Source organism: Dermochelys coriacea, chromosome 8 (assembly GCF_009764565.3).
Source record: "Dermochelys coriacea isolate rDerCor1 chromosome 8, rDerCor1.pri.v4, whole genome shotgun sequence".
Taxonomy (NCBI): Eukaryota; Metazoa; Chordata; order Testudines; family Dermochelyidae; genus Dermochelys; species Dermochelys coriacea.
In genome coordinates this window covers 76,288,818-76,307,275 of record NC_050075.1, presented here as the reverse complement: position 1 = coordinate 76,307,275, position 18,458 = coordinate 76,288,818, and the positions used below count along the sequence as shown (strand labels likewise).

Here is an 18,458-nt window from a genome sequence, read left to right as displayed (position 1 = left end):
CATTGGTAGATGCGCAGGTGAACGAGCCTCTGATAGTGTGGCTGATGTGATTAGGCCCTATGATGGTATCCCCTGAATAGATATGTGGACAGAGTTGGCAACGGGCTTTGTTGCAAGCACAGGTTCCTGGGTTAGTGGTTCTGTTGTGTGGTGTGTGGTTGCTGGTGAGTATTTGCTTCAGATTGGGGGGCTGTCTGTAAGCAAGGACTGGTCTGTCTCCCAAGATCTGTGAGAGTGATGGCTCGTCCTTCAGGATAGGTTGTAAATCCTTGATGATGCGTTGGAGAGGTTTTAGTTGGGGGCTGAAGGTGATGGCTAGTGGCGTTCTGTTGTTTTCTTTGTTGGGCCTGTCCTGTAGTAGGTGACTTCTGGGTACTCTTCTGGCTCTGTCAATCTGTTTCTTCACTTCAGCAGGTGGGTACTGTAGTTGTAGGAATGCATGATAGAGATCTTGTAGGTGTTTGTCTCTGTCTGAGGGGTTGGAGCAAATGCGGTTATATCGTAGCGCTTGGCTGTAGACAATGGATCGAGTGGTATGATCTGGATGAAAGCTAGAGGCATGTAGGTAGGAATAGCGGTCAGTAGGTTTCCGATATAGGGTGGTGGTTATGTGACCATCGCTTATTAGCACCGTAGTGTCCAGGAAGTGGATCTCTTGTGTGGACTGGTCCAGGCTGAGGTTGATGGTGGGATGGAAATTGTTGAAATCATGGTGGAATTCCTCAAGAGCTTCTTTTCCATGGGTCCAGATGATGAAGATGTCATCAATGTAGCGCAAGTAGAGTAGGGGCATTAGGGGACGAGAGCTGAGGAAGCGTTGTTCTAAGTCAGCCATAAAAATGTTGGCATACTGTGGGGCCATGCGGGTACCCATCGCAGTGCCGCTGATTTGAAGGTATACATTGTCACCAAATGTGAAATAGTTGTGGGTCAGGACAAAGTCACAAAGTTCAGCCACCAGGTTAGCCGTGACCGTATCGGGGATACTGTTCCTGACAGCTTGTAGTCCATCTTTGTGTGGACTTAAAAACCTTTAAAGATTTTTGTAATTATCTCCAACTTCAACATTATCTCTACTGAGGATAGAGTGGGTATATGCAAAAACAAATTTTAAAGACAGAAAAATCAGGTAGATCTACAGGACAAGCTGTTATCTTTACACAGCTTTAAATAGTATGAAGTGAGTCACATTAAAAAAAAAAGTGAAGCAGAGTTTTATACAAGATAACCTGTGGGCAGGAAGCCCTCTAAATGAACACCACCACCTCATCATTGAGAGAATCCCAAAGTAAAAGTAAACATATGCCTCTATACCGCAATAATTACCAAAACCTCCCAATCTTGTAGATAAGATGTGAGGAAGTAGGTCATAATAATAAAATAAAAATAAATAAAAAACACCCACAACCTAACAACACACCCCAAAATGGGACTACTCAACGTGAATAAAGATGTTAATATGGCCCAAATGGGATTTGACTACTGATAGACCACTGGATTTCTCCTATTATTAGCCATGGCAGCAAGGAAATGCATCAAACTATGGCTCATAAGATACTGTTACAGAACTAAACCTGGCTAGGATTAGAGACAGTCCAGACTTGTGAGGAATGTTGGTCTTAAGGAACAAAGCCAAAAAGCTTGTGTTACTACTAGCAAACAATTACCTTGCACAGAAATTACATTGGACATCTAGAAAGATGCCAGTCTCATGCATATACTGAGTAACACATCGTTACCTGATAACAATTCTGCACCAAATAGCCATATACTTAACTGGGGTTAAAACCACTATACTAATTACAAGTGGACTACTGGTGTATAACTTTATACCAAATACCTCTGCATATATTTGTATAAAAACAAATGCCTCAAGTACCAGTGTATATTCTTAAATAGAATACTACTGTGGCTATAAAAACACAGGTTCCCCTGTACACTTACCTGTGTATTTTTGAGAGACAGCATGCACGCTACATGCCATTATTTATTTGTATAGCACTCAAAATACTCAAAAACACCCAGTAAAACACAAAAAGTTGTAAATTGTCCCCATGCACATAGACAACATTCAATACAAAAAACCCTACAAATGTCCTCTATTGTTCCTCCTTTTACAGATTGTGTTCTCGCAGTAAAATGTTGTTATTGTTTAATGTGCTAGAGCAGAAATCTCAAGCAAGATCAGAAAAAGCATGTGTGTGTTAATATTACATGATGTTGCTATCAATGCAACCTATGGGGTGGAGCAATACAATCTATGCCCGATGTGCCTAGTTAAAACTTTCAAAACAAACAAACAGCACAGGCACCATGAGACGTTGTATTCCACTGCTACTTTGTGGAATCACTGCAATAAATTAAAAGTCCAGAATAGAGAGAAAATAGAAAAAAGTTAGTTTTATAATGTGTGTGGTATTGTTGGTTCCAATATTCAATTGTAATCGACCTTATATTTCCAACGTGCCAAGATTTCACTAACCCTTTTGTTCATTGTAAAGGCTTTCTTTCTCTGCAATTCTCCCCCACTCCCCAATTACCCCACCTCATTACAGTTATGTTGGTTGTGTGTGTATGCACACGACAGAAGCTTTTAAAAAGTTTGTACTGCAAATTCTCCTAGATTGAGATTTAGTTCATCCCAATTCAGCAGAGCAGGTAAGTGTGTGCTTACCTTTAGGCACCCGCCTAAGTCCCATTGAATTAAAAACTTCCTTTAAAAATAGAGTTTAAAAGGTTTTTACCAGTTTTTGAGAGCTGAGATGAAGAGAAAGAGTTGTTCTTTTTTTTTTTTTTTTTAAAAACACGATACCTAGCAGGGTTTCAGCCACTGAGTGCCCCAGTCCGCACTGCTGGAGGAAAAGTAATTCACCTTTAAAAGAAGTTGAGTTTCATTGACTATCAGTTTATAGTGTCCCAAAAGATTATAGGAACAGGGACTTACTGGGATCAAGCAGTGTACAATGCAAATCTCTAAAGTGAAGACAATGTGAGATGCTGTCTGTATTCTATATGACATACAAATTGTCACAAACTTTACTGTTGTGACTTTGGTTCCCTCCCCCACCACCTTTTTTTTTTTTAATATAAAGAAGCCACTATTTTCTTGGAAGCCTCATCTTTCTGTTAATTGGTGACACCTGCAATCAGAACTACCTACAACATTTATAATGCATATGGCATCGTTTCATTAGATATTGTTATTCTCTATTCTCACTGGCATAAGGAAGTATGTATGTGTGTCAAGAAAATCTGCTACCAGTAAAACACATTTTTCCAGTGTAGTTTTATTTCAGCTACAGGGCACTATAGAAAGACAGGCCTTTGTATTAGAACTATTCTTTAGACTGCTTCGTGTTCAGTGCATACATTTTTGTGGAGCTGTTCCTTGTAGTCAAAAAAGTACAACAGACAGGTGCATATTACAATGAGAATATTTTATTGGACTTTGATGAAGCTGGCACTAGAAAACAGTGGTCTAGCAGTTGAGATCCTTGCATTGAGAAGGCACGTTGTTATCTGAAGTAAATATGTTGCTATGATTTTTGTGACTTGATTGACGGAACTATTTAGTGTGAAGTTTAAAATCCTATTGGCGTGAATCAGACTTAGGTTTCATGCCCGTAACATTTTTAAACACAGTTGTATGGTGAGGACTACTTTGAGTTATATCATTTCTTGATCTAGTAGCAAAGAGATTCCAACGTGATTTAATATAATCAATTATAATAAATTATAGCAATATTTTAAAATCAATCGGATTAAGAGAAATACACTTTCAAATTGTGGTCTGACAGACAAATCCCAGTATTTTCAGTGGATCTTATTTCACATATATTCATGATGTTATTAAGTATAGAAAAAAAATTCCTTTAAGTATCAGAGGTTTGAACAGACAGAAAAGGCACCACAGACAGAGTGAGGTTACTCTTCAACCTGATTAGATGACTGTTTATAAAACTCTCGTCTATGTAAAGGTATTATACTTGTCTCAACCACATTAAAATCACCATTATAACAGCACTACTAGTTAATGCTCAAAGTGTGTAGCTTCAATGATGGTATTCTAAAATGAATAATAATAATAATAATAACAATAACAACAACATCATCCAGACATTTACTATCTACATATTCCAACTTGGCAGTGCTCATAAATGCTACACAGAAGTATAAAGTTTTTCTTATGCTGAACCATGCTAACATAATGTATGTTCACTACAGAATGCTCCTGTAACTCTCACTTTTACCAGCAAAAAAGGATCTGGTTATCAATATATACACAATGACATTATCCTACTTTGAAGTGCTTTTTATGGACAGATGAGCACATTTTATTTTGGACAGGGAAAGTAGATCTCAGTCATGAGAAATGAAACAGCAGGATTGAATTTATGAAGGCAAATATCAGGACTTAACCAGAAAAGTCTAATGCAAATATTTTCATTTAGAAATACGGTACCAATGATTTAGCAAATCCGATTTATGGGCTGCTAGCCAATTTTTTTAAATTTAGAAAGAAACATGTTACATGTTTATCACATTTGCCTAAATCAAGCTTTTGAATCATATGAAATGTAAGCCAGGATTGCATGAGACCATCTCTTACCTCATGTCAATGGACTTAGCTAATTTCTTGTTTATCAATAAAAGAATAAATAAAAATAAATAAATAATAATAAATAAAAAGAAAAGAAAAGGCGTACTTGTGGCACCTTAGAGACTAACAAAGTGCCACAAGTACTTCTTTTCTTTTTGCGAATACAGACTAATACGGCTGCTACTCTGAAACCTTGTTTATCAATGGTTTCAGAGTAGCAGCCGTGTTAGTCTGTATTCGCAAAAAGAAAAGGAGTACTTGTGGCACCTTAGAGACTAACAAATTTATTAGAGCATAAGCTTTCGTGAGCTACAGCTCACTTCATCGGATGCATTTGGTGTGTAGCTCACGAAAGCTTATGCTCTAATAAATTTGTTAGTCTCTAAGGTGCCACAAGTACTCCTTTTCTTCTTGTTTATCAATGATTCCCCAACATCTATTTATTAATAAACTCAGCTAATTCTTTGGCAAGTGTACATACAAAAAATTGGCCAGATTCACCCCTACAGTAGCCTCACCAAAATCAGTGGAATTACACTAACCATGTAGTTAGCACAGTGGACCAACTACCAAGGCCTTGATCCAGTACCCATTGCAGTTAAAGGTGTCTTTCCATTGATTTCAATGAGCAGTAAAGTGGATGCTAAACCACTTCACTGAGGCTGCACCAGTTTTAGTCAACTTTGAATGGTTTCAGAGTAGCAGCTGTGTTAGTCTGTATTCGCAAAAAGAAAAGGAGTACTTGTGGCACCTTAGAGACTAACAAATTTATTAGAGCATAAGCTTTCGTGAAGTGAGCTGTAGCTCACGAAAGCTTATGCTCTAATAAATTTGTTAGTCTCTAAGGTGCCACAAGTACTCCTTTTCTTTCAACTTTGAATGTGACCATTGAAAGCCTAAAGCATGGAGCATCCTGCCTTTTGGACAAGAGGACATCCTCACCAGTAAAGTCACTATGCTGATTCATTCATTGTGCCCTTCTCAGTTAAAGGGCTGCATTCAATCTATGGCAATCATGTGATATCTGCATTTTTCACAGTACACAAATTGAAATCTGACAGATTGCTAATGAGCTGATGTTGGAATAACTGAATAGTCTGTTATCATTTGTCCATTCACAGTTACTTCACCAGCCCATCTGTGCATGGAATATAGCTACTATGGAGCAAGCAGGGTGGGGGATATTTTCACCATTCGCACCTTTTGCCACTGTCGGCCTCTGGGAAAGGCCTTCACTAATTAAAGTTTTTAAACAAACATATTGCCAGATTTCCCACACTGTTATTAAACTACTCTGTATTGTTATGAAAGGTGCTGCATGACAGCAGCTTGAAGATTTAGATATTTTTTTACATATTTCTCAACATGAGCATAATGTTTGTGTTCCAAACAGCAATTCAGATATTATAACATCCGATTTAAAATACTGTAATATGCAATTCACAGACTGCTTCTTAGCAAAATTCAAATATTTAAATCCTAACCACTCTGGGCCAGAGTCTGATACCCTTACTCATGCTGGATAGCAGTGGCCCCATTTAAAAGTGTTTGTTTTGATGGTCAGAAAACCCTCTGAAAACCATCAAAAGATTTTTGGATTGGGCTACACAGCAGGAACCATCACTGCTTCAAGACAGACAGGTGACAGTCACAAATCAGCGGGTTACTTGTGGAGTGTTAGCCAATTTGAATAAGTATATTGGAATCTGGCTGCACATCAGCAGGTTTCAAAAGTGATAATTAAAGTGTAGTGCTCAATGTTTCCTTGTAAAGACTTCTCTTCTTTTTTGGATAAACTGGACAGAAAAAGTGTTTTAACATGAGGACTCTTTTGCAGACAACTGCCTAAATGGCAAGATAGATCTGCCCGTTGTCTTGTCTATGCTCCGCTTTCCCATGTTCCAGAAGCTCCTCCCTTACTGTTGTATGCAGGAAATTGTGTGCAACACTTCATTCCTTATCAGCAGTAAATGTAGTACTTGTGGAAGATGCCAGACAGTCCTTACAGTCAGATTTTTTTTTTATCCCCACAAAAGGTACAGTGCAAAGAGTAGTCATTCAGACATCCCCTCCCCACTAGTATGCCTCCACCCAACTCTGAAGGGACCATGGCTGCTGGCCTCCCTGCTGAGACTGACAGCGTGGGTACTGCCCATCTATACCATGATAGACCACCAGAGGTTCATGGTTTTAGGTCACTCAATACTACTGAGCTGGGCTGATTTTGAAACAGGGAACTGTTATCCTATAAGCTAATAGTTCCCAACGAACTGTGCTCCCATGGAGCACCTCCACATAGCCAGCCGTGCCACCCTTCAAGCAGTGATCGGTTTTGCTGTGTAGCTCCTACTAAGGATCCTTAGGGTTTCCAGAGGGTTTTTAAGCAAATAAAGAAACAAAACAAAAGTGGAAGCTCCTCTCTCTGTCCTGCATGGCGGCTTCATGTCTTCCTTTATCAAGTGTAAATCCAGCCCTGAGCAGGTTTACAGAAATACACAGGTTTGAGAGTAGGCAAGCACATAGGAGGACAGAGCCATTCTGCAAAGTGACATGGAGGGATTACAGTAATGGGGATTACAGTCAATGAAAGCAGGTTCAGTTTTAGTGGATATGAAGTCCTATGCTATGGGAGAAAGAAAAGGAGTACTTGTGGCACCTTAGAGACTAACAAATTTATTAGAGCATAAGCTTTCGTAAGCTACAGCTCACTTCATCGATGAAGTGAGCTGTAGCTCACGAAAGCTTATGCTCTAATAAATTTGTTAGTCTCTAAGGTGCCACAAGTACTCCTTTTCTTTTTGCGAATACAGACTAACACGGCTGCTACTCTGAAACCTGTCAGTATGCTATGGGAGAGGATGTAAATAAATAGTTACACCTGTTGCATTCAAATTAGTGTATTTTCCTCTTGTCCCTTTACTACTGTCCCAATGTTGGGATTTTGTTGCTGTTTTGTTTTTAATGCAGCTAAGCAGGGAAGGGGGGCCCTCTCTCTTACTAAGTGACCACAGCATGAAGTGTTACAACCACTACAGGCATGAAAGCCGGGAGCCATCCAGTCCCCAACAATGGATGCAATTTAGCTGTTAATAAAGTCTTGATATTTAGTAGTGTTACTGATTTTTTAAAATGAATTTCATGTGCTATTTAAAGCAGTGCCTACACAGACAAAAATACTCCACAGCAGTTGCATTTCATTGACATAAACATTAGAATGCATTGGCTCCCATTGTTATATTATACAGTTAAATATATGGGACCAGAGAGCAGGGATTTCCCTACACTCCCCTGAATTTCCCCAGCACCTCCCCAGTTTTGTGAACTAGTTACATGCAGTGTTGCCATTTTAGTGATTGTTTGGAAATTTGAATTGAAATTGAAACATTAGTACACACTTTAAAAGCATATACAGTGTATGATAAAACATGGGTAGCTGAAAAAGTATAATAGATTTGAAAAGTATGAACATAGACTAGCTTCCTTATACAGCTGTTGTTTTCTAGGACAACGTCAGTGCATTCATTTTGGTGATATTGGCCAGCCTAATAATTTCAAATTATTATTCGTAAGCAAAGTCTAAATGAGCTCTCCCTGACAGCTAGTGATGAGCTAGGGGCTGGGGGGGAAGGCTTCAGGACCAGATTGTATTTATATTCATTCCCAATCTACCTAGGTGTCCAGCAAACACAGCTGCGTTGCCCAGGTGATAGATTTTGGCTGGGGTTGGGTTACAAATCACTTGAATGTGGGGGGGAAGGGGAGGGGTAATGAAATGTTGTTATTCTTATTGTATGAGTAAAGGAGAGTAGAACTGTACTTAGCCTGTTCTGATTGAGGGCATCGAGAGAAAGGATGGGGACAGGTGTTTTGCTTGATGGTCTGCCTGAGTCACAAGTACTATTTGACTTACCCCTCTCCACTATTTAAAGACAGAGCTGATTAGGCTCAATAGATAGTCTTTTGTTTTGTTAAGTAACCACTACAGCTGAAATCACTGATAATCAGGTCTAAGTGCTTAGACCTGCTGTGGGACAGTTTCTCTGTGGAAGAGACGGCTCAGTCTGCACTAGCAGCAAGGTTCCCCCACTGAGAGCTCAGCTGAAATCACAGAGAGCTGGATGGAACCTCAAGAGGCCAACTCGCAGAGGTCACAGTGGCAGGTGGCAGCAGAAGGTGATGGTGCAGGGCCATTGGCAACAGAGCGATGGAGTCAACGGTGCCACAACAAACAACAGCAGCCAGAATGAACAGTGAGCAGCTGGAGGAATGAGCAAGGTGCCTTCTTGCCCCCTATGTGGGAGGTGAACTCATGTGAAAGCACCTCTGAAGTCTGAGTCTCCACTGACCAAGGACAACACCGATTAATGTTAATGAGGCTGTTAAGAATGCTGGAGACACAATAGAGTTCATGTGAACAAACATGGCCGTGGCATCATACTTTCTATTTAAGCAAGAGATACCACACACTACAAACTGGAGGCCAACGTTAAGTGCATTGTCCCTTGTTCATCCTGAAGTTGAATACTGGTTCCAAACGAGACCAGCAAATGCTCACTGTCTTTCTGCAAGAAACTCAACTGACTGGCTAGAAGTATGTGGTGCAACAGTGAAAGACTCAACAGTTGAAAAAGTGAAGAACTCTCTCACCACATTCAAAAATTTGCATACATGGCTGATGAATGCATCGATGCAAATGGGAATCAAGTATTAAGTCATTGTGTATGTTACCTTGATGTCAGTGGTAGGCCAGTAGACGCATTTCTAGATGTTCAAGTTATAGAAGACACATCAGCTGCATCTGTGACAACCCACATCTTAGAAGAGTTACATGCTTGTCAATTGGACCTCAGACAGATGGCTGCTTGTGCATTTGATGGAGCTGCAAGACTGGAAGACATGGTGGAGTACAAGCTTTGCTCAGAGAAAAGTGTAACCCTAATCTCTCCTACACTGCAGAGGCCATCTTTTCCAACTAGCACTGCAGACTCTTCAAAAGGCATTAAAAAAGCTATAAATTTAATGACTTCATTATATTCTTTTTTCAGCAAGAGTCCAAAAAGACTGAATATCTTGGAAAATATAGAAGATACTCTAGAACTGAAATTCAAATTTGTCCAACCTGGGAAAACCCTCAGGTTTTCTCATGAGCAATCCTTGACTGTTGTCTTAAAATTACTCCAGCCATTATTACTGGCTTTGGAAAGTATCTACCAAGATAGGATAGATCTAATTAGTAAGGCTGGTGGATTACTTTTGCTACTATGTTCAGAAAAGACTATTGCCGTTCTCTCTCTTGTAAGTCTACTGTTGAAATTACTTGGGTCATTAAGCAATGCCATCCAGGCATCCGCTACAACAGTAGTAGATCTTTGTCCAGCAATAGAAGCTACATTTAGATCAATCAGAGAGCTATCCATTTGAAAAAGTACTGGAAGAAGCAAAGACTTCAGTCCAGAAGTTGACTAATGAAGGCATTTATATTGAATCCTTAAGTGAAGAGGCCAAGAAGTGTTTGTTAAGACAACTGAAAAAGTACACAGACTTGATTCTTAAAAATCTGTAACAGCAACTTCTAGATTCTATTCAATCTCTACATAGCTTTTACAGATCCCTGTCCTATAAAACACCAACAACTGAGTGGAGTAAGGCACTACCAGCAATGGGGCTGCCATGGGCTCAGGACAGAACAGAGAATTTGAACACAGTGGAATATCATACGGTGAATGAAAATTTGACTTCAACTTCACTTCTTTTTTTATCATCACTAGTGGCTTGACTCAATCTTTGTGCTTTGTTTCCTGGGATGAAAGAAGTAGGAATTCATCTCTGGCTACTCCCAGTCACAACAGCTACAGCTGAGCATTCTTCTGCCTCATTTAATAGAATTTTATGTTCTGAAAGAAGTCACCTTCTGCCTGATCATGTGAATGAACTAATGAGCATATCAGTTGAAGGAATGGAAGTACCGGATGCATGAGAAGCCACCAAAGATGAACACACTGCATTCAATAAGTTCATTAACAGAGTTGTGCAAAATTATAAGAAGAAACCAAGAAGGATGTAGATGTAGTGCTTCATAGAGGGCTTGAGTAGCCAACTTTAATTTTGTGTGATGGTTTTAAAACATGAGTTAAAACTAAAAAATGGTCATGAAACATTTTTCAGTCTTTACTATTGTGCCATACAGCTCACTTTCACCCTCATGGTCTCACCCCTCATTGGTCCTGACCCCCTCCCCACCCCAGTAAATTCGAACACCCCCACCCCAATTTCAATTCCTGGGGAAAACACTGCCAGAGAGTTTCTTCAGGGGCATATATGAAATTCCAAAGGAAGTAATGCGCAAGCATCTGCAGGGACAATAGTGCCTATGTAAACAAATGCTAAATATAGGATAAGCAGAAAAGCAAAAGATAAAGCCCTAATAAGCAAATTCTCTTCCCACCCCCCACCTCCCAGTCCCAAGTTGGATATCTTGGGCAAAGCAGTAAAAGGTGTTTCCATTCCAGGCAGCTTGAACTTCCAAAACAAAGGCACTGTCTCATCAGAGAACCAGAGGTAACACTGACCTCATTTTTCAGTATTAGAAGAGGTCGGACTTTCAAATGGATCAACTGTTCTTGAAATACCCTCCTGTGTAATTAAGGCAAACAGGCTTTTCTTCTCCTTCAGTCATGTATTTCTTCTCTTTCTGTTTCTATTTGCTTTTAATTCAAGGAACAGGTGGATAATGACCATGGAAAGAAGAATCAATCCGAGTGACATTCTACCTCTGTAAAATTACAGTTTTTGAAAGGTGCTGCCCTGACAGCTCTGGATTCTAGAATCAATATGGTATAGGAAACACGCTGCCAGCTTTCCTACACTGTCCTGCCAAACTACACCAAACTCTGATCATAAAAGATTCCCTCTAAGGATAACAGCGTAGTTCAGTATCCAGCCCCATCTGTTGATTCTATCCTGGTTCTGACACTAACTTTGTGTCCTAAGCCAACACAATGTCCCTGCCTCAGTTTCCCCATCCATAAAACATGGATGATGTGAGGATTACTTTAAAACACTTTGAAGCTGAAAAGTATTATAGATTGCTGTTATAGTGCCAGGTGGAGTGGTGATGTTTTGGTGATCCAGCTCTTACCACACTCTTTTGCTGTATGCCACTTAACAGCTGTCAGATGGCAAAAGCTTTTGGTCTGTACTACATCAGGCTGGGTTTGACCAAGCTACGATAAAAAGACTATCTCATTGTCAAGTCCCTGAGTCACTAAGGTACCATGTAAGAAGAGTTCAATCCTCTCCCCCCCACTTCCATTTCCCATAAAAATAGATCACATCCTAATAAGTGCTCATAAATGGAGGTTTGAGTATCATCATGCTATTGATCTAGGCAGGTTTTTAATATCATACTTCTCACCACTCTATGTCCTAGTTTTTATACCATGCTCATCACTATGAATTGGTGTTCTTGAATACTGAGAAAAATGGAGGTTCTCTGGGCTTAGTCCTCAGCGGACCTGAACTTATGCCTGGCTCTTCTGGACAGGTTGTTTGGGGGTGAAGGTGCCTCCAAGTCACCTTTCTGCTCTCCCAAGCCTGAGCAACAGCTCCCGGTAAAACTCAGTGGCTGCAACAGTCCCATAACAATGCTGCATCAGCCAAGGATTATGAGGAACATCATGCACTCCATCTTGTTCCTACCTACTAGCCAAGCCCTTCTGGCTATGCAGAGGGTGGGGAGTAGGTGACATTGACCAACTATGCCAGGTTTATGCCCTTACAGCAGCTTTCTGGCTGCAAAGTAGCCAGAGTGGGGCCAAGGATTCATTGTTAACTTTCTTTGCTTGAATGTTTCACGCCTCTGTTGAATTCTGCATCCAAATATACCAGTACTCAAACTCTACTCCACTGAAAGTGAGCAGTTCTAGAGCTTGGATTTTCTTTACAGTCAGAATACTATTTAGAATTTAGCCCTATCCCTTGAGAAAAGCAAACACGATAGCAAAGTCATCACTTTAAAGTCTAAACAGACATTCACCTCATCATTCTGTGTCCATGTGAATGATGGCCTCCACAATGGAGGGGAAATTTACTTGTGCAGGATCAGGCCCTCAATGCTAATTGTGATATAGGTATCTTTCCACTAGGAGTTGAACTGGGATCCGTCATTTCTATCAGAAGACAACAACTTGAGTGGCTGGTTTAAATTCAGCTGATCAATCGTCACCACAAGACCTGACACTGCAAACAGGTAGGGGAATAGCTATTACTCACATGAGTAGCCCCATTGAGCCTTAAGGACTATTTGTGTGTGTGTGTGTGTGTGTGTGTGTGTGTGTGTGTGTGTGTGTGTGTGTGTGTGTGTGTGTGTGTGTGTGCGCACACGCAAAATCAGATTCCAGAGCTGAAAGGTATTTAGTGTTATTTAACATCCCTGAAAAAAAGTCTGTAATTAGCCTAGTGTTCCCAGAAATGGCATTGCCTACTTGCTACCCTATAGCCCATACTACCAGGCCTCTTCCTTTTAATAGGACCAGTTATACTGAAGGAAATAGCAAGGCAAACAGCAAAGACACACAGGACAATGGAAGTACTATACCATAGTACTTAATGGAAACACACTTTATAGCCTCAAGTACTTGAGGGGGCAACCTTAATGAGCACAAAATATTCATCTCCAATAAGAACATACTGTCATAATCTCCCTCCATGTAAATAAATTAGATTAGATAAATAGATTATAGAGTTTGCTCTTTTTCCCCTGCTTTTTGTTAGGCTAATGCTTTTTCCACATGATAATTTAACTAATTCTCTAAAAGCAAATCACAAGTTATCAGGACCCAATATAAGTGGATTTTCTTTAAAATGTTTTAAATCATGGATTAAACAAGTCTTCTCCAAATAAATGCTCCTTTTTTTAAGCTGGCACTGAAGATTTTATTGTTCCCAATAATCAAGCTCCCAGGCAGCTAACTTCTCATTTAACACAACGTGGTCCTATTTCATTTGAAGAAAATTTATCATCCACAAGCAAAGACAGAAAATGTGTGAATGTCTAAAGCTTATGTAAATTAAGAGGCCATGCACACTGGTCCTAAAAATAGTAGATAATTATAGGCATTTCTTCACTATGCTACAATTATGGGCCTCCTGTCATCCCTCTATTCTGTAGAAGGTCACAGTAGTAGTATACAAAATTTACAGTATATTACAAGTTAAAAACACAATAATTAGCAACTGCACATCTTCAGCACCAGTGATGAATGTTCACAGTAAATGTAAAAAAAAAAATTGCTTTATATGGACAGTACACACTTAAATTTAATCATCAACTCCTGCTATCCAGTGGGCAATAGTCTCACTATTATAATGCTATTTTCCAAGATCATAGTACACCCTTGGGCTGAATTCGTCCTTAATGAAGGAACAAGGAGCCAAATCTCCTACTATCACACCAGCAATGTACACCTTAAACATATTCCTTTACACGTCATAATTCTATATCACTTATTCAATGATAACATCTACGAGACTGGGAGAAAGGGCTAATACTATTTTTGACCATTATCATGAACATTTTACTTAATATGCAGAAAATTTACATCACAAGAGTGTATGAGTTGAGAGATATGATATGCATATAATTTTTCAGCTTCTCTACATGCTTGAATTTGAAAGGAGTAAGGAGATCATGCATACCCAGACCATAAGTCTACTTGTAAGGAATCAAACAATTCATTCATTTATTGTATTGCCCCATTCTCTCATGTCTGGCTAAGGAGAATATTTCATGGAACATGCATCTTTTCATTACAGGATTTACAGTCACAAGCAGGATTGCATAACCTTTCAGAACGCAAACAACGTATGTTTGTAGCACCTTCCATCAGAGGATCTCAAGCATTAATGGATTAAGCATCGCAAATCACTGGGAGGTAGATATTACCCCTATTGTACAGATGGGGAAACTGAGGGATAGAACAATTAAGTGACTTGTCCCAGGTCCCATGGCAAGCCAGTGGCAAACCCAGGAATAGAAGAACCCAAATCTCCTGCTTTAACCATTACACCATTCTTCTAATTTACAGTTGCATCCCCCAGATCATGACTGCAGAACTGTGCAATATAGAAACCCAGCTAATTGATCTGAAATGCCTCCATTCCCACACTAACTCCTGATGCAAAGTGCTGTAGTCTTACATCACTGACAAGATCAACAGAATCAGAGAGGGTCTCCTTGGGACTGAAGAAACCAAACAATAAACAAGATCCTCACGCAAAACATCTGCCTTAATGGAGTTTGTACCACTGAAACAAACAGAAGCCCTGGAGAATTTAAGGGAGGCCAGGCCCACCATCTGTGAAAGCATCCCACACCATTCATGGATGGTGTGAGGAGCTGCACACACCTCTTTGACTACACCCAGGTGTCCCCTCTCTTCAGTTCCCAGTGCCCCCTGCAAGCTGTCAGTTTTACCTCTTGCAAGTCTTCTGTGGGTCAGGCCCCTGGCCAGGCCACACAGTTTAAACCCCTTTTGGGGTACAATAAACTCAGAAGACATTCCTTTCCCTGCAGGGTCATTTGTAAATAAAATTGTTTCTTACCCTTCTGAGGCTTAATTGCCCCTGAGGAATTAAATCAGTAGGGTTCCTCCTGAACTCCTGTTTCCAGTTGTAGCCACTAATAGGCCCTAGCCTTGACCTGGTTCTTTTGGCTGTAGCCTAGGGAGCCTCTCTCTTTGCTCCAAAGGCTCCAGCACAAGCTGCCTTGCTCACACCAGGCAGCTGCTTTTATTTCAGGTTGCTGGGCCTTGATTGACTGTTGCTGTTCCCCAACCCTTCTAGTTGCTGAAGGAACAGATCTCAGTGGTTCCCAAAGTGGCTGCTCCCAGGATGCTTCTCTAGGCAAGCCCAGAGGTCTAATACTTGCTGCTCTTTTCCTCCCAGGCCATGTCTACATTACAAACTTATGTTGACAAACTATATTGGCACATAGTTGCCACAGTTAGTACATCATGTGTGCTGTTCATACTTGGGTCTTTGTGTCAGTGGTGCACATAGTTACCAGGAGTGCTTGTGTTGATGCAGGGTGCAGTGCACCATTGTAGGGGCTGTTTCCTTTGTGTTTATTTTCATGTTTACTGGGTTTATTAATGTTGTTCATGCTGTTGTGCTTATGGAACATTTAAAGGACTTGGAACTTTCCAGCAGGGACTGGCTCTGTGGAACCTTTATGATTCAGAACCTTTATAAGAGCTGCATACCTGTCAACAGTTGCTGTCCATTAGAGAGGCAGCCAATAACAGTCTATTTGCGGCTTCAGGAGGTTTCTTTCACCACAGATCATCGTCATCACCGAACCTCACCATCGATCTGAGTCATCTTATGCCTGAGACTTACCTGTCATATGTAACTCAGTGAACTTACCATCTGTTCCTGTGCTCCTGATCTGCTGAAGGTCCTGATCTGTGCTCCTCCTTTCCCTGGTAACCGCTGGAGGCAGTGGTAGGTCCAGGATCCACCTAGCCCAGCTGCAGATGACTACCTACGTACATCAGCTGCTTCCGTGCGTCCATCATTATCCTGTGGGTCTGTTGGGACCTTGGTTCGTTGGAGACCTACATTACATTACCTATATTACAGAACATCTGGGTAACACCATGGGTAGGAATCCCACTGTGTAACTCATCACTGTTCAGCTCACTGTCTTTTGGGAAGTTTTGGCAATGCAGGATGAGGCCAAAATGAGTCATGCAGGGGTGACTGGGAGCATGGGGGCAACTTCTTAGTTTGTAACTGTCTCTGAGTGTTATCAGTATCCCATAATTTTCATGCCATTCTTCCAAAATTCCACAAACCTGTGCAGCCCACCTCGGTGTCTGCCATCTCTGACAGAAGCATAGAGCCTGCACAGCTCCGCATCATTGTCATGAGTGTTGCAAGCACAGGGTGTGTGATCCTGGAGTATTCACAGAGCTGCAAGAACCACCGAATGAGTGGGGAACGTGATGGTTCCTTGGAGGACAGATTGCCGTAGAACGCAGCCAGAACCAATTTAAGGTTGGTGGTGGTCTTCGTAGGGCAGCTGCATGAGATGATGGAGTGCCACTTCTAGGCCTAAAAAACAAACACTGAATAGTGGGAATACACTGGGATGAAGTCCAGGGAAATTACTGATGAACCCGGGAAGCTGAATAGCAAATACCGCCTCCACAGCTGCCCTGGAAACTTCATGGGGCATATCAAAAGCTTTTTCAGGACATAAGAACGGCGATACTGGGTCAGACCAAAGGTCCATCTAGCCCAGTATCCTATCTCCTGACAGTGACCAATGTCAGGTGCCCCAGAGGGAATGAACAGAACAGGTAATGATCAAGTGATCCATTCCCTGTCGCCCATTCCCAGCTTCTAGCAAACACTACGGACACCATGAGACGCTTTTCCCCAGGGCTCGTCTGGCCAGAAAGGGGGGTTACACACTCAGGCCTCTGGACGTGGGGGGAGCTTGGGCGGAAGGGGCAGAACCAGAGGCTAGCCTCCCTGAAGGTGGGCTCCACCCACTGCCCATGAGAGGGGAATGAAGACTGAATAGCAACGCTACCTCTTCTAGCACAGAGAATTAGTGAAGAGTCAAAAGATGTATCCTGCTACTTTGGGGGTCCCATCCCTGTAATTGGAAATTTATCTACACACACATACCTGAGGTTTCTTACCCTGCATTTGGCTGGCCCATGCTTGACTGGCTAGACTGTGGCGGAGTCAAAAAACAGGTTCTGACTTGCTGTGCAGCTGGTTCCCCCCACCCCCAGTCGCCTGTCCCCCATATCCCTCATCCAGCACCTCCTCCTCTTTGTTCACCTCAGGGGCCTGCAACTTGGGCTCCTCAGAGGAATCCATGGTGCTGGGAGGTGAGCCCTCCACTGAGTCTGGCGTGCAGCTCTTTTTAACAGTGGCAGAGGTGTGTGGCTCAGCACCAGATCAATTGTTGACCTCTCTGGGCCTTCTAGTAGACCTGCTGCAGCTCCTTGGCTTTCATGAAGCACTGCTGCTGGCGTACCCCTTCTCCTGCATCCCCTGAGCAATCTGCTCACACATCTCAATGTTTCTATGATTGGTTCAGAGTTGTGTCTGCCCAGCCTCTTCACCCCACAGACCCAGAAGATCCAATATCTGTCTACTCCAAGCAGGAGAGAGTCTGGAGCATGTAACCAGCATGGTCAGCTGGGAGGTTTCACTCAGTGAACACACCTAGCAACTTTCCACTAAGCCAGATAACCAGGAAAAGGAATTTCAAGAATTTGCAGTACTTTAAAGGGGAGGGAATTTCTGGTCTCCATGACCCCTGGGCAGTGGAGTTCACAATGGTGGCCATAGCAGTCAGCATGGGAAGTTGTGGGACAGCTGCTAGAAGACCATTAGGGTCAACATAAGTAATGCAATTTCTACACTTGCACTGCATTGAACTAAGTACATCGACCGTGATTCTGCACCGTTTAGGGAGGTCTTGTTACTATGTTAGTGTAATGGAGTGGTTGCATTGGTGAGAGGCAAATTTAAGTGTAGATGCATCACATGCACAATTAGGGCAACATAAGCTGCCTTAAAAAGAAAAGGAGTACTTGTGGCACCTTAGAGACTAACAAATTTATTTGAGCATAAGCTTTCGTGAGCTACAGCTTATACCAGGCCTCAAAAAGCTATTTCCTAGGATAAATGTAGCAGAGCCGGGCCTCCAACAGGTGGCTATGAAGGCCAGGCACACCCTGGTCAGAGATGGTAAAGGTTAGTGAACTACATCTGGCTTCCATGATAACCAAAATTATCAAAGCATCTTTCAGAGAAGACGCTCTACCACAGGGGT

General features: G+C 41.5%; 1 long non-coding RNA gene across 3 annotated transcripts in view; it reads right to left on the bottom strand.

The window, feature by feature from the left end:
* Positions 1–15,354, bottom strand: part of LOC122455535 — a 28,850-nt gene extending 13,496 nt beyond the window's left edge. For all 3 annotated transcript variants that reach the window (XR_006273769.1, XR_006273770.1, XR_006273771.1), the window contains exon 1: positions 15,203–15,354. This is a non-coding gene — a long non-coding RNA (uncharacterized LOC122455535). The remainder of the gene's footprint in view (positions 1–15,202) is intronic.
* Between the last annotated feature and the right edge of the window lie 3,104 nt (positions 15,355–18,458).